This window comes from Bactrocera tryoni, chromosome 2 (assembly GCF_016617805.1).
Source record: "Bactrocera tryoni isolate S06 chromosome 2, CSIRO_BtryS06_freeze2, whole genome shotgun sequence".
NCBI lineage: Eukaryota > Metazoa > Arthropoda > Insecta > Diptera > Tephritidae > Bactrocera > Bactrocera tryoni.
Genome location: NC_052500.1, coordinates 21,978,336 through 21,990,969, shown reverse-complemented (window position 1 = coordinate 21,990,969; position 12,634 = coordinate 21,978,336).

Sequence of the window (12,634 nt, the reverse complement as noted above, 5' to 3'; positions counted from 1 at the left end):
TTAGTAGAGATCGAAAAGACAAAGATCGAGTAACAAAAGGAAAAACAAACACACACATTTACACAAGGTTAGATCAAAGACCCAGAAAAAAAAAACTTTTCTACTGTCCAAGATTTACAACAGAGCGACGGGATCTGGAGATGCAAGTTGCAGGCCGAATAACAGCTGATAATATAGTGCTGCAAATGTGACAAGTATAGTATAACATGGAGAGGACGACAGCTCTGATAATGAGCTGAGCTGTGAAGAGCCCAACCACAAAGAAACAGTGAAGCTAGAGCGACGAATAGCGAGCTGATGACGTAAGCCAATAGATTAAGCTAGCCCCTGCGATGTAATGCTTATCGGCGGTCCCGCAGGGGCTTTCCCCAAAGCTGCTGTTGACGGAGTTAAGGCTATAGTACTTTGGCGTACTGTTTCGCAAGACCATTATAGTAAGATAATACTGATTAGACGTGGTTCCGAATGGGGGGGTTCCGATTGGACGGTGACAGTCGAAATATCAGGATGTTATCATTATGTAAATAATACCATGGAAATACACTAAATTTAAAAAAAATCGTTGTCGGAATGGTTCATATATCCGACATTAGTACAATATACTTAATGAAAAAAACACAACTACTTGCAGCGATTATTTCCAGCGCCCCTAAATAACAACTGAACTTTATGACATTGTAAGAAATTGATCCCAGCCTTCTCTGACTCATTAATCAGAAATACTATACATAAAGTGCTAAAATTCAATAGTATTATAGGCTAAAGCTACTAATTTCACAGTGAAAATATCACACTGAGGTGGAATATGCGATTACAAAATCTTCGACAAGTGCAAAGAGTAATGAAAAGAATTTAAATTAGGATTATAGGTTTCACGTCGGGTCGATGTCTCACAACTTTGCATTATAGATCAAGAATCGCCTTTAGATAATTTGTTATTAAAATAAGTGAAGGGATTTGAACAGTCGCGGACCCTCATTAAGGTAGCGATAGAAGTGAGCTCACTGGCCGTACGTTCAAGGCTGATTAAGGAATGCACAGGCTCGTTGATCGAGTCATTTTTTGATAAAACTAGTGCGGGAAGATGGAGTCATGTGTAGAAGTTCACGCAAGCGAGGAACGTTCTCTGATCGCCATTCACTTGGGAGTGGGAAATTTACATAAGGTTCAAGCAGCTCTCGACTTCCAGTTTTAGACCAAGTATCCACTGGGTAGCCAAAGAACATCCGTTCGAAGGCGAGCTAAAGTGAGAAGGCGAAATATCCCCTACATACCCCCAATGAAAAGATATCAATTGCCCCGGAAGAGAGACCCCCCTTCTGATGACGACCACAGTAAAGGAGAATCGGCACACGTCGATTTCAAAGCTGATTTCGACAGCACGAAAAGGAGCTGCCTTTATGCCGCGATATCTGAATTTGGTATCCCCTCAAAACTAATAGGGTTGTGTAAACTGACGTTGAGCAACACCAAAAGCTCTGTCAGGATCGGGAAGGACCTAACGACTCTCTATCGTGCGACTTCATCAATCTGCTCTTGGAGAAAATAGTTCGAGCTGCAGAACTTAATCGAGCAGGTACAATCTTTTATAAGAGTGTACAGCTGATGGCGTATACCGATTGATATCATCGGTCTCAGCACCCGCGCCTTAAGTTCTGCTTTTTCCAGACTGGACAATGAAGCAAAGCAAATGGGTCTGGCAGTGAACGAGGGCAAGACGAAATATCTCCTGTCATTAAACAAACAGTCATCGCACTCGCGACTTGGCACTCACGTCACTGTTGACAGTCATAACTTTCAAGTTGTTGATAATTTCGTCTATCTTGGAACCAGCGTAAACACCACCAACAATGTCAGCCTAGAAATCCAACGCAGAATAACTCTTGCCAACTGGTGTTACTTCGGACTAAGTAGGCAACTGATAAGTAAAGTCCTCTCTCCACGAACAAAAACCAAACTCTATAAGTCACTCATAATTCCCGTCCTGCTCTGCGAACGATTTATGGTCCTTTGCGAGTTGGCCACGGCAAATATGGCATTCGATGGAACGATGAGCTGTATGAGATATATGACGACATTGACATAGTTTAGCGAATTAAAAGATAGCGGCTACGCTGGCTAGGTCATGTTGTCCGAATGGACGAAAACACTCCAGCTCTGAAAGTATTCGACGCAGTACCCGCCAGGAGAAGCAGAGGAAGAGGAAGACCTCCACTGCGTTGGAAGGATCAGGTGGAGAAGGACCTGGCTTCGCTTGGAATATCCAATTGGCGCCGCGTAGCGAAAAGAAAAAACGACTGGCGAGCAGCTGTAAACTCGACTATAATCGCGTAAGCGGTGTCTACGTCAATAAAGAAGAAGAAGTGCGGGTACCAGGCCATAGCGGAGTCACAGGTAATGCAAAACTGACGAGACGGCAAGGAAAGGCACCCAGCTGCGCTATCGGTAGTATAGGAACGAGTCTGGGCTATCATCTCCTATTGTGTTCGATTAGCTAGACTTCGCGGGAGCTTGCCCAGCGCTTGATCATGAAAGGACCAGTAAGCTTATTGCGCTCAGTAAGAGTAACCTTTTCCTAGTTGTGGGAGTTCTAACAGTAATTGCCAAGTTCCGATTCTCACCGAATGCCAGCTGCAGAAGCCATAAGCAGAAAGACCAGCTAGAAACATCTGAACACTTACCTACTTATTTATTATCCCGTGAGATCAAGGCTAAAATATCCAGGAGCTCACACTTTCATAGAATTATGGGTTTATTGCTTCATAAACGACTGTATATAGATGTCGAAGTGCGATCTCTAGGTCAGCCGTGGAACCTTAGCTAATCAAACTTTGTGGCAAACTTAATGTACCTTCTTCAGGGTAAATAATTGTAACTTTTAAAATAAAACAATTCAATGTGAATTCAGAAAGCTAAACTTCGCTTGTCACTTCTGCAAGCAGACTTTCTGACAAAAAGTAGTACTCCAGGCTAACGAGCACTGAAATGGCGAAACGATGATGGAATATATTCAATTGATCCATATTTTTAATTAGTTCTCATCAAGTATTAGAATTACAACGTATATAGTACATTTTAGTTCCGCTTTGAATGATTATAAGGGGTGATACAAGTAGAAATTTATCATGAAAATTCACGTTCTGTAAATAATGTGTTTCGCGCGCTTCGCTCAACTTATGATCAACATAATCGGTCTACTAAGCGAAGTATTCGCAGCGCCAAGCAAAATTGCCGCTTTCGTGACAAAGAGCAAGCTGAAAGGATTCAAGAGCCATTTTATTCAGAAAAACAACGATTTGATGGGGTTTGTGCGCCCTTGGAATCATCGGTCCATATTTCATCAAAAATGATGCCGGTGAGAATGTAACCGTCACAGTTATCCCGCCGTGAAAACCGGCTATTTGATGCCAGAAATTGAAGCTGGTGATCTCACCGACATTTGGTTTCAATAAAACGGCGCCAGTTCCTATACATCGCATTAGTCAATGCTTTTATTGAGAGAACACTTCGGAGGATCGTGTGATAACACACCGTTAGCCTTTTTCCTGTGTGGATATTTAAAGTCTAAAGTCATGCGGGCAATCCCGCTTCGATTCAGGCCTTGAAGCAAAACATCAGTTACCAGTCGAAATGCTCGAATGAGTCGTCGAAAATTGAACTGAACGGTTAGACCATCTCAGACGCAGCCGCGGCCATGATTAAATTTGAAGTTTCTGTGTTTTTTCTATAAAGAAGTAGAATACCTCGAAATTTATCACCCTTTATATATATAAAATTTTAGTGAAGTGGATATAATTATTTCTCGTAATTTACAGAAGTCGAGCTGTTGTTGGTAATAAATGAACAGATGTTTACCAACGATTCGGAAGACTGATTTGCTCTTGACTTTCGATTATTATGAATATTGGTAGCTGAGCTCAGCAATATTCACCAGTTGAGCTAATATAATTTAGTAATAGATGCATATATGTATTTGTATAGATATATATTATATAGAAATTTATAGTTAATATCTCTAATAGTTGTAAGTTAATATTGAAATGTGAAAAGTGTGTGCTGCAATATGCAAATCCTGCGCTTGTGTGTGGCAGAATTTAGGACTTAACTTTCTGAAAGCATTATTATTGCATAAATGCAACTTAACGGTACATATTCCACTGTATTTGTGCATATTGCCAAATATTGCGCTTGAGTGCATTTTAAGCAAGGAAATTTATATGTGTGTGTGTGTGTATTATATAATTGAAGCTCAGCTGCATGTATTTAATATATATGTATGTATCATTTACATATATTTGTATTCTTGTGTGTGTTTGCCTGACACTTACTCCTGCAATCCGTCTACTCGAAAGTTTAATATGGCAAGCTTCAACGAACCTGCTAAGCCGAATCAAATGAATTTCTTACGCACGTGCTGAGTGCAAATACAATATGGCAGCTGGACGAGACGTTCGTGCATGAGTTTGTATGCGTATGTGTGTGGATTTTCATTATTTATGCGCTTCAATGTACAGTAATTAGAAACGGAAGCAATGTGCTTACTACATATACATATACGATGTTGTAGTTGTCGTAATTCCTATGATTGTTGTTGTTGTTAATGTTGCTTGCTGATTGTTGTTGGCAGACAGCCAAGCAGGCATAAATGTTGCGAAGCCATAAAGTCAAGCTGAGCAGAGGGTTGCTTGCACTTTAAACAGTTGCAATGCAACATTGAACTAAACAACAAAAGGCGGTTGACGAGCTGCTGATTTTGTTGCTGCTGTGGCCGACGGTAGCGCCTGACGGCCGGCAGCACTGGTGGCAATGGCAATGATAGCGATGGCACTTCAGCTGAGCACTCTGACTGAAGTGGATGGGGTAATTTACATAAACAATAAATGTGAACGGAAGTCGGGCGCATTAAGCAGAAGCAAGGAAAGAGAAGAAGAAGAAGGAAGATGAAAAAGAAGAACAAGAAGAAGAAGGAGGACGAGGACGAGGACGAGTACAAAAATCAAAGCAACTTTAGGGGAGACTACTCGAGTGTATGACAGGCGGGCTGTTGGACTTGGTCTCGTTGGACATTTGAGTGTTTAATTACTAGTAGGACACTCACTCACACAGCCTGACTGTCTGCCACCACAACAAGGACGAGGGGTGCATATATTTGGCCAAATTAAATGCTAAGAAAAGGAGCAAACGCATGCCAACCCACAATTTAATATAATTTTATAATATGCATATGGATGAGCGGGCGTGCGCTCGTTATTATGTGTGCGTTGCGGCATGGAAAGGATTGGTGTCCTTGTGTGTAGGTATATATACGCACACACAGTGTTATGTGCGCCGGCTTTGGTGTGGCAAAGGGTAGGGTGTGATTCTTTTACTTTTTTCTTTCACATAAATACTGCTTGCCGCAAAGGGCTGTTGACAATTGAGGTGAGTACGAGATTACGCGTACGGAAAGTAAATTACGTCATGCCGGGGTGAAGCGCAACGGCAAGTGCTGGGTAGAAAATGTGGGCGCAAGGGATATAAATAAGCAGAAGTTTAGTCAGGGATTTGGGCAATAACTACGCGTTCGCTGTAAGAATTTATAAAGAGCAGTTGCGCCCTTTAAGAAAGTCGGGTGCTTATAATCGTATATGAACTTGATTTTGAGTGGTCAGTTTGCATGGCAGCTATATGCTATAGTGGTCCGATCTGAAAATTTGTTTAGGATATTGTAACGTGTCTATTGACAATAATTCATGCACTATTTCGTAATGATATCTCGTCAAATAAAAGAGTTTTCCATATAAACATTTGATTCCATCGTTCAGTTTGTATGACAGCTATATGCTATAGTTAACCGAACTCAACAATTTTTTCGGATATTACATTGTAGCCTTAGAAAATAATCTATACCAAATTTCGTGAATATATCTTTTCAAATGCAAAAGTTTTCCATACAACCATTTCATTCCGACCGTTTAGTTTGTATGGCAGCTATATGCTATAGTGGTTCGATCTTAACAATTTCTTCGGAGATTACAAATATGTCTAGAATAATAACGTATGTTAAATTTCATGATGATATCTTATCAAACAAAAAAGTTTTCCATACCGGGACTTGAGTTTGATTGTTCAGTTTGTATGGCAGTTATATGCTATAGTGGTCCCTTATTTACAGTTCTGACAAAGAAGTACCTTCTTGAGAGGAAAAGTACGTTTTTCAAAATTTCAGATCAATATCTCAAAAACTGAGGGACTAGTTCGTGCATGTACAGACTGACGGACGAACATGGGTAGATCGACTCCGCTCTAATCATTAATACGACTCTTTTATAGGGATTCCGACGCCTCTTTCTGGGTATTACAAACTTCATGACAAACTTAATAAACCCTGTTCGCGATATAAAAATAGTGTTTCAATATTTGTTGGCATTTACTCTTTAAAAAGGAAGTATGAAAAATATTTCCCTAATTCAGACCACGTTGGTTCTGGTTTTGTTTTTTTTTCGAAGCGAGAGAGAACCATAAACGATTCGATAGATTTCGAGAAATATGGTTTGAGTTCTTGAGGGACATCCAAACAGGGATAAATAAAAGTTATGTGTTTGTTATAGCCATAGTTCCTTTAGTGTGAAATCTTCTTCACAAGCTAGATCTTCTATTTTTCTAAATTAAATGTGAAGATAAAGAACTGCAAGAAAGCTTTGAAGCTAGACTGGTAGATACATTGAAAAATCTTATTAAAAGGTATTGGGACAAAACCCGGCATAATTTTCTCAATATGGAAGTAGTTAACTTTTTGAGGATATTATGAAGTTAGAGAACTTGTTCAGAGTTCGTTAAAGATGGAGTTGACAAGAGCCTCAGATTATACCAACAAATCTGGCGTGAAACAATGTAATGGATTGAAGGTTCGTCCTCTGAAATTTTCTTCCAGATATATGGTATTTTCTGTCGAATATGAGTTCGGTATAAAATACATTAGCCGAACCGGTAGCGGTATGCCATATCTTTGGAGAAAGACTTAGGCGACATGTAATACAGAAGAGAATCCTAAAGTTCAAAAACCTTATTTTTTGGCAAGATTCGAACAAACACCATTACTAACCGCAAATATGAGCGCAGCCCTGCGACTTGTCTGATCATGTATTTGATACTACATCAGTTGTCCAAAAACAATCATTAGTAATCATTCAAAAAAAATATGTCCAAACAAAACCTTATTCCAACAGGGTCTACATTTTAATATATGCACATAAATATTGACAACACAACACGAGACTGCTCCATGCCCCTGTCATGCTAATCAAATTCACTGTTTCTTCCAACAAATGACTGAGTGAATTGCGGATTGACAAGCGTAGCTCAAGTGGAATGACGTTTGGCATATTAAAAAGTTACTGCTGGATACCATACTAAATGCAGACGTCAAGCATATAAAAGAATACCATATACAAAACATTTGCTTCTTCCAAACAATTTTATTAGTTTCACTCTTTTTAGCGTTGTTGTTGGATGCGTCGAGAGATTAAAAGTTATTATTGGCTTTTAGCAGCATAACTGAGTAGTTTTAGTGTCTGCGCTTAGTCGGAACTATACAACTGTTGTACAACTGCAAGAAGAAAGATTGAGTTGGTTGGGTGTGAGTAAGGTTTTGTTAAAGTCATAGATAGGATAATATAAATATAGTACTAAGGAGCAGTTTCAGAAGAAAATACTTAGCAAACATAAGCTAACATATTTTGTTTTTGTGGCGGAGTCAGAGGATATTTCGAAAGTAGAAAAATTAATCTACAAATATCTTAAGGTAACCCTTTCGACATATGTATGCAGAAGAGTGTATTATTGTCGGGAAACGCAGGCTTCCAGACAAGGTTTCTCAGATAAGGTAACTGCTATTAAATGGCAGAAGATCTACTACTACGGAGGGAAGTTCTTCAAAAAAATTAGCATCCAACCACTCCAAGCTGCTTCATGTTAAGACTAGGCGGAACTTTTTTTTGCAGGTATTTGGCAGATATTGTCGGAGAAGATCAGTCATAGCTTCACTGTTTTCTGCAATTTACTTTCGGTTACTGATCTTTCTGGTTTCCCGAGCGGGTAGAGGGTAGAACTTACCCGCGGTAAAATATGCCTGTCGTAAGAGGCGACTTAAATCCATATGCACTATGTCTGTATTTTTTGGCTTGCTTCGAAATTTCAGCATAGATTATTGGGTGCTCAACTGATAGTAGCAAAAGCTGGAAGGTCTGACCGGAAACTTAAATCTGGTACCACGAGGAGCAGCGTAAAAGTATGTTAGCTGCACGTGCAACACTCTAAACATCTATACGGAGATTGCCAAGATTGATGTACAGCTAACATCCAAAAACAGGATCAACATTGGGGAACCCATGCATTGTCTATACGACGATCTCGACAGAATCATGGTAAAGAAACTCGAAACCTGATGGAACGAGGATCGGAGGATAGAGCCATGTGTAGAAGTTCACGCAAGTGAGGAAAGTTCTCTGATCGCCTTTCACTTGGGAGTGGCCAGAAACGATTCTTTTACACATCTTCTTTTACACCTCTGGGTAGCCTAAGAACATCCATTCGAAGGCGAGCTAAAGTGAGAAGGCGAAACATCCCCTACATAGGGTTGTAAGCTGGGTTTGGGACCCGCTGCGTAAAAAACGATGAGCTGTACGAGATATACGACGACATTGACATAGTTCAGCGAATTAAAAGACAGCGGCTACACGGGCTAGGTCATGTTGTCCGGATGGAGGAAAACACTCCAGCTCTGAAAGTATTCGACGCAGTACCCGCCGGGGGAAGCAGAGGAAGAGGAAGACCTCCACTGCGTTGGAAGGACCAGGTGGAGAAGGACCTGGCTACGCTTGGAATATCCAATTGGCGCCACGTAGTGAAAATAAGAAACGACTGGCGCGCTGTTGTCAACTCGGCTATAATCGCTCAAGCGGTGTCTACGCCAATTAAGAAGAAGAAGATGGAACGAGCTACCTGGTTGCAAAACCGCAAAAGTCATTCGCAAAACGATAGATCGGAAGAACACAAAATTCCTATTGGCACTCGATAGAAGAGACTGTAGGAAAATGGGAATACTAACTGATCACTGTCTGGTGACGCCGCAGGATGAAGGTGACAGATCAAGAAGACTGTAAGAAATGTCTAGAGCAAGGAACCAGGGAAAAAATCTTTTGTGCACTTGTCCAGAATTGGCAAGACTACGCTGTAAGCATCTTGGGTGCCCATGTTATGATACACTGGAAGAGGTATCGATAGTTAGGCCGAAGAGTCTGTTAAAATACGTGTCAAGCGCGGGTGTACCTTAACTCCATTTGGTATCGCAAAAGACTAAAATTGGTCTATACGTGGTTTATTGGCCCACCAGATCAACATAACGTAACCTAAATTCTGCGATGCCGTTTAATCCGAAATTCTTCTCGAAAAATATAAGGATGACAATAAGAAAAATTGCCTGAGAGCAGGGCTGCGGACTCATGTAATTCAAATAAATTTTGGGAATTCCCTGCATATATAGTATATGTATATAATTACTGTTTAGTGTGATAAATTTAACAAATCCAGCACGATCTTAATTGCTTTAAGCGAGAACCTCTAGTAATCACATATACATACATATGTATGTACGTACCCATACATATTTATATGTCAGCCACAATTCTATTTCTGTCAGCATCAGTGAGCATTAGTTAATCATCTATATTTTTTCATAATACCACCCCTTGCCATTTGCGCGAGCCAACTTTTCCAGCAGTTTCCCCAACAGTGCTTTAGCGTCACAAACTTTGCTGGCCTGTTTATTTGTCAATTCAGTTGGAAAGAAAGTTTTAGCGATTTGCGCCACGTTACCACTCGCCGCACCAAGCTGCAGCAATATGATGGCTTAACATTTCACGCAACCACTTGACCCAAGGACACGAAAGGATGTCAGCCAAATGCAAGTATGCGCGGCTTGCGTTGATCCCTGCGTTTATGTGGCGCTCTATGGCTGTATGCGTAGTTGCTTAGTTGTTTTTGAAGTGTGCTGCAAAATGTCAAGCAGGATTTGTGGACCGAAAGTGAACTGGCCCGAATTGAACTAGTTATGTAACTAGTTATTAATGTTTAAAATTTAATTAAAAAGTACTTTCTCGCTTTGCGCCCTCAAAAGGTTTTTTTTTTTTTTGAACTAAAAGGTACTTAAAATAATTCTTGCCCATTTTGAACTAGTATGGGACTAGTATGTTTCGGACCAAATAATGTCAAATCACATTAGTCCGTAAAACAAGCTTATAACACGACGCACGTTTAAAAAATAAAAAAAAAATAACAGCTCAATCAGCTGACTAGTTACACATGAAATTCGTACTAGTTGCCAATCAGGAACCTTCACTTGATGTTATGTTTGTTACTTTATAACCATTTCTCGTCACTTCAACTTATATATTTGTTTATGTGTGCGTGTCAAAGTTGTCTTTATTGCATCGTTGGTTTACTGTTTTGTACGCAATGTTTGCAAATTATCTCGACAAATCTTAGCAAATTATTGCAACTGTATTTGTACTCATGTGCAGTTATGTATGTATGCGCGCACTTCGTAGCGAAGCTGATGAGTTGAAGTGGAAAAGCGCAGCTTTCTTGAATCGCATAATTATGAAACAAATAAGTTTGCGAGCTCGAAAGTGTCCTTCACGCGCTCGTTCTACGAAGCGCTGCAGTCGTCAGTTATTGCCTCTGCGTTGCAAGAAAGCGTATTGAAAGTTTAGCAGTGACAGTTATTCAAGTATTCGGCATTTGAAGTGGCTCCGAATTAAATAATATATTTACAAAATGTGTTTGTTGCATTTATTGTTGTAGTTGTTGCCTTTTTAATCTGCCAACGCAACTGCTTCATTGCACTTCTCAAACATCACTAATGATTTGAGTGGAAATTTGGGGCAATTTGTTGTACAAGAAGCGGCAAAAGCACTTCTAGCGATTATTAGATTAGGAAAAGAGTTAAGCATAATTTATGGCACAGTTTTGAAAGCACTGTTGTTGAATGTTCTTTTCAATTGCCTTAAGTAAGCTAATTTAGAAAAATCAATATATTTTTTACGTATTAATTATGTAATAATATTTCTTTCTATAAAGAATTAGGTTTGTTAGAAAAATATTCATTTTCGAGTGAAATTAATCAATTAATTTCCCTATAACTAATCAAATAACTAACATACAATATAAACTAATATATTTACTGCTATTTTTGGATATCCAAGTAGTGGCACTCAGATATTTTCTTTTGGCTTAGCTTAGCCAATCCAAGTGACTTTGAATATTCAGATCATTTAATACAGAAAATCGTTTCAAAGCTAGAGAGATATAGACTTATCGGCTTAAGGATATGAGAAATTTACTGTTGCAAGTAATATTGGAGGATGGAGCGGTGTGTAGAAGAAGTGAGAAAAGTTCTCTCAAGATCCTTCACATGGAAGTGGTCAGAGATTATTTTACATATGACTCAAGCAGTTCACGACTTCCGTTCATAGGTCAAGTATCCTATGGGTAGTCAAAAAACATCCGTTTGAAAGCGAAACATCCCTCCCCCATGGTTGAAGAAAACAAAACATCCTCGGATGGGAGTCCTCTCTTTTGATGATGACCACTGCAAAGGTATTAAGGATTACGATTTAAGAGCATGCAACTAGAATGTTCGATGCCTTAATTGGAAAGGAGCCGCTGCCCAGCTGGTTGATGTAATCGTAAGAGTAAAGGCTGACACTAACGCCAAATGCGATGGACGGGACATGGACTGAGACAAATAGGTTCTTGTGGAATTTACTACAGGGACCATATAAAGGAACAAACATTCGGTGTAAGATTCGTGTATAGAGAGAGACTCCGCCGCCGAGTACTGGCACGATGTGACCAAAGATGCTTTCTATGAGCACTTCGAGCGCACCTATAAGAGCTGCCAACACGAGGAAATACACCCAAATGGATTGAGGCAGATCGATATCGCCGGGGCCTGGTTTATGATTATCTGTATTATTAGATTCCAGCATAGAAAAATTCACCAAGCTGTCTCCGGATCGAAAAGCCACCAACCAGATCGATCATGTTGTAAAAGACGGAAGGCACGTCTCCAGTGTTTTAGACGTACGTACGCCAAAAACGCACGTCAACAAACAGAAGGAAGGTTGAACGTCAAGAAGCAACAATCACAATAGACAGTCAAATGATTTTCTACTCGGCTTGCATTCCTGCTCTCTGAATGCACTCATCACCATTGGTTTCCGGAAAAGGCAAAAGTACAGCTGGTACGCCTACCTCGCATGGTCAAAATCGACCACAACACGTGTGGGATGGAATAGATACCGAGCATTGAAGAGGAAAGCGATAGGTGATTGCGTGAGTACAAACAGCCTGAAACAACAACTGCTGGCCAATTCTACAAAACGATGTGGCGACTAACAGAGGGTTTCAAGATCGGAGCATACCCTCTTAGAACCCCTAGAGGTGATCTAGCGACTGATGCCATAGAGCATACAGAAATTATGGGTTTTCCAACCTGCTGAATGTCAGTGGAAGTACAACGCTAATCGATGACGATGGAGCAGACGTTCAATTGCCCGACCATGAAGAAGTTCGAAAAGCAATTACCGGTCTG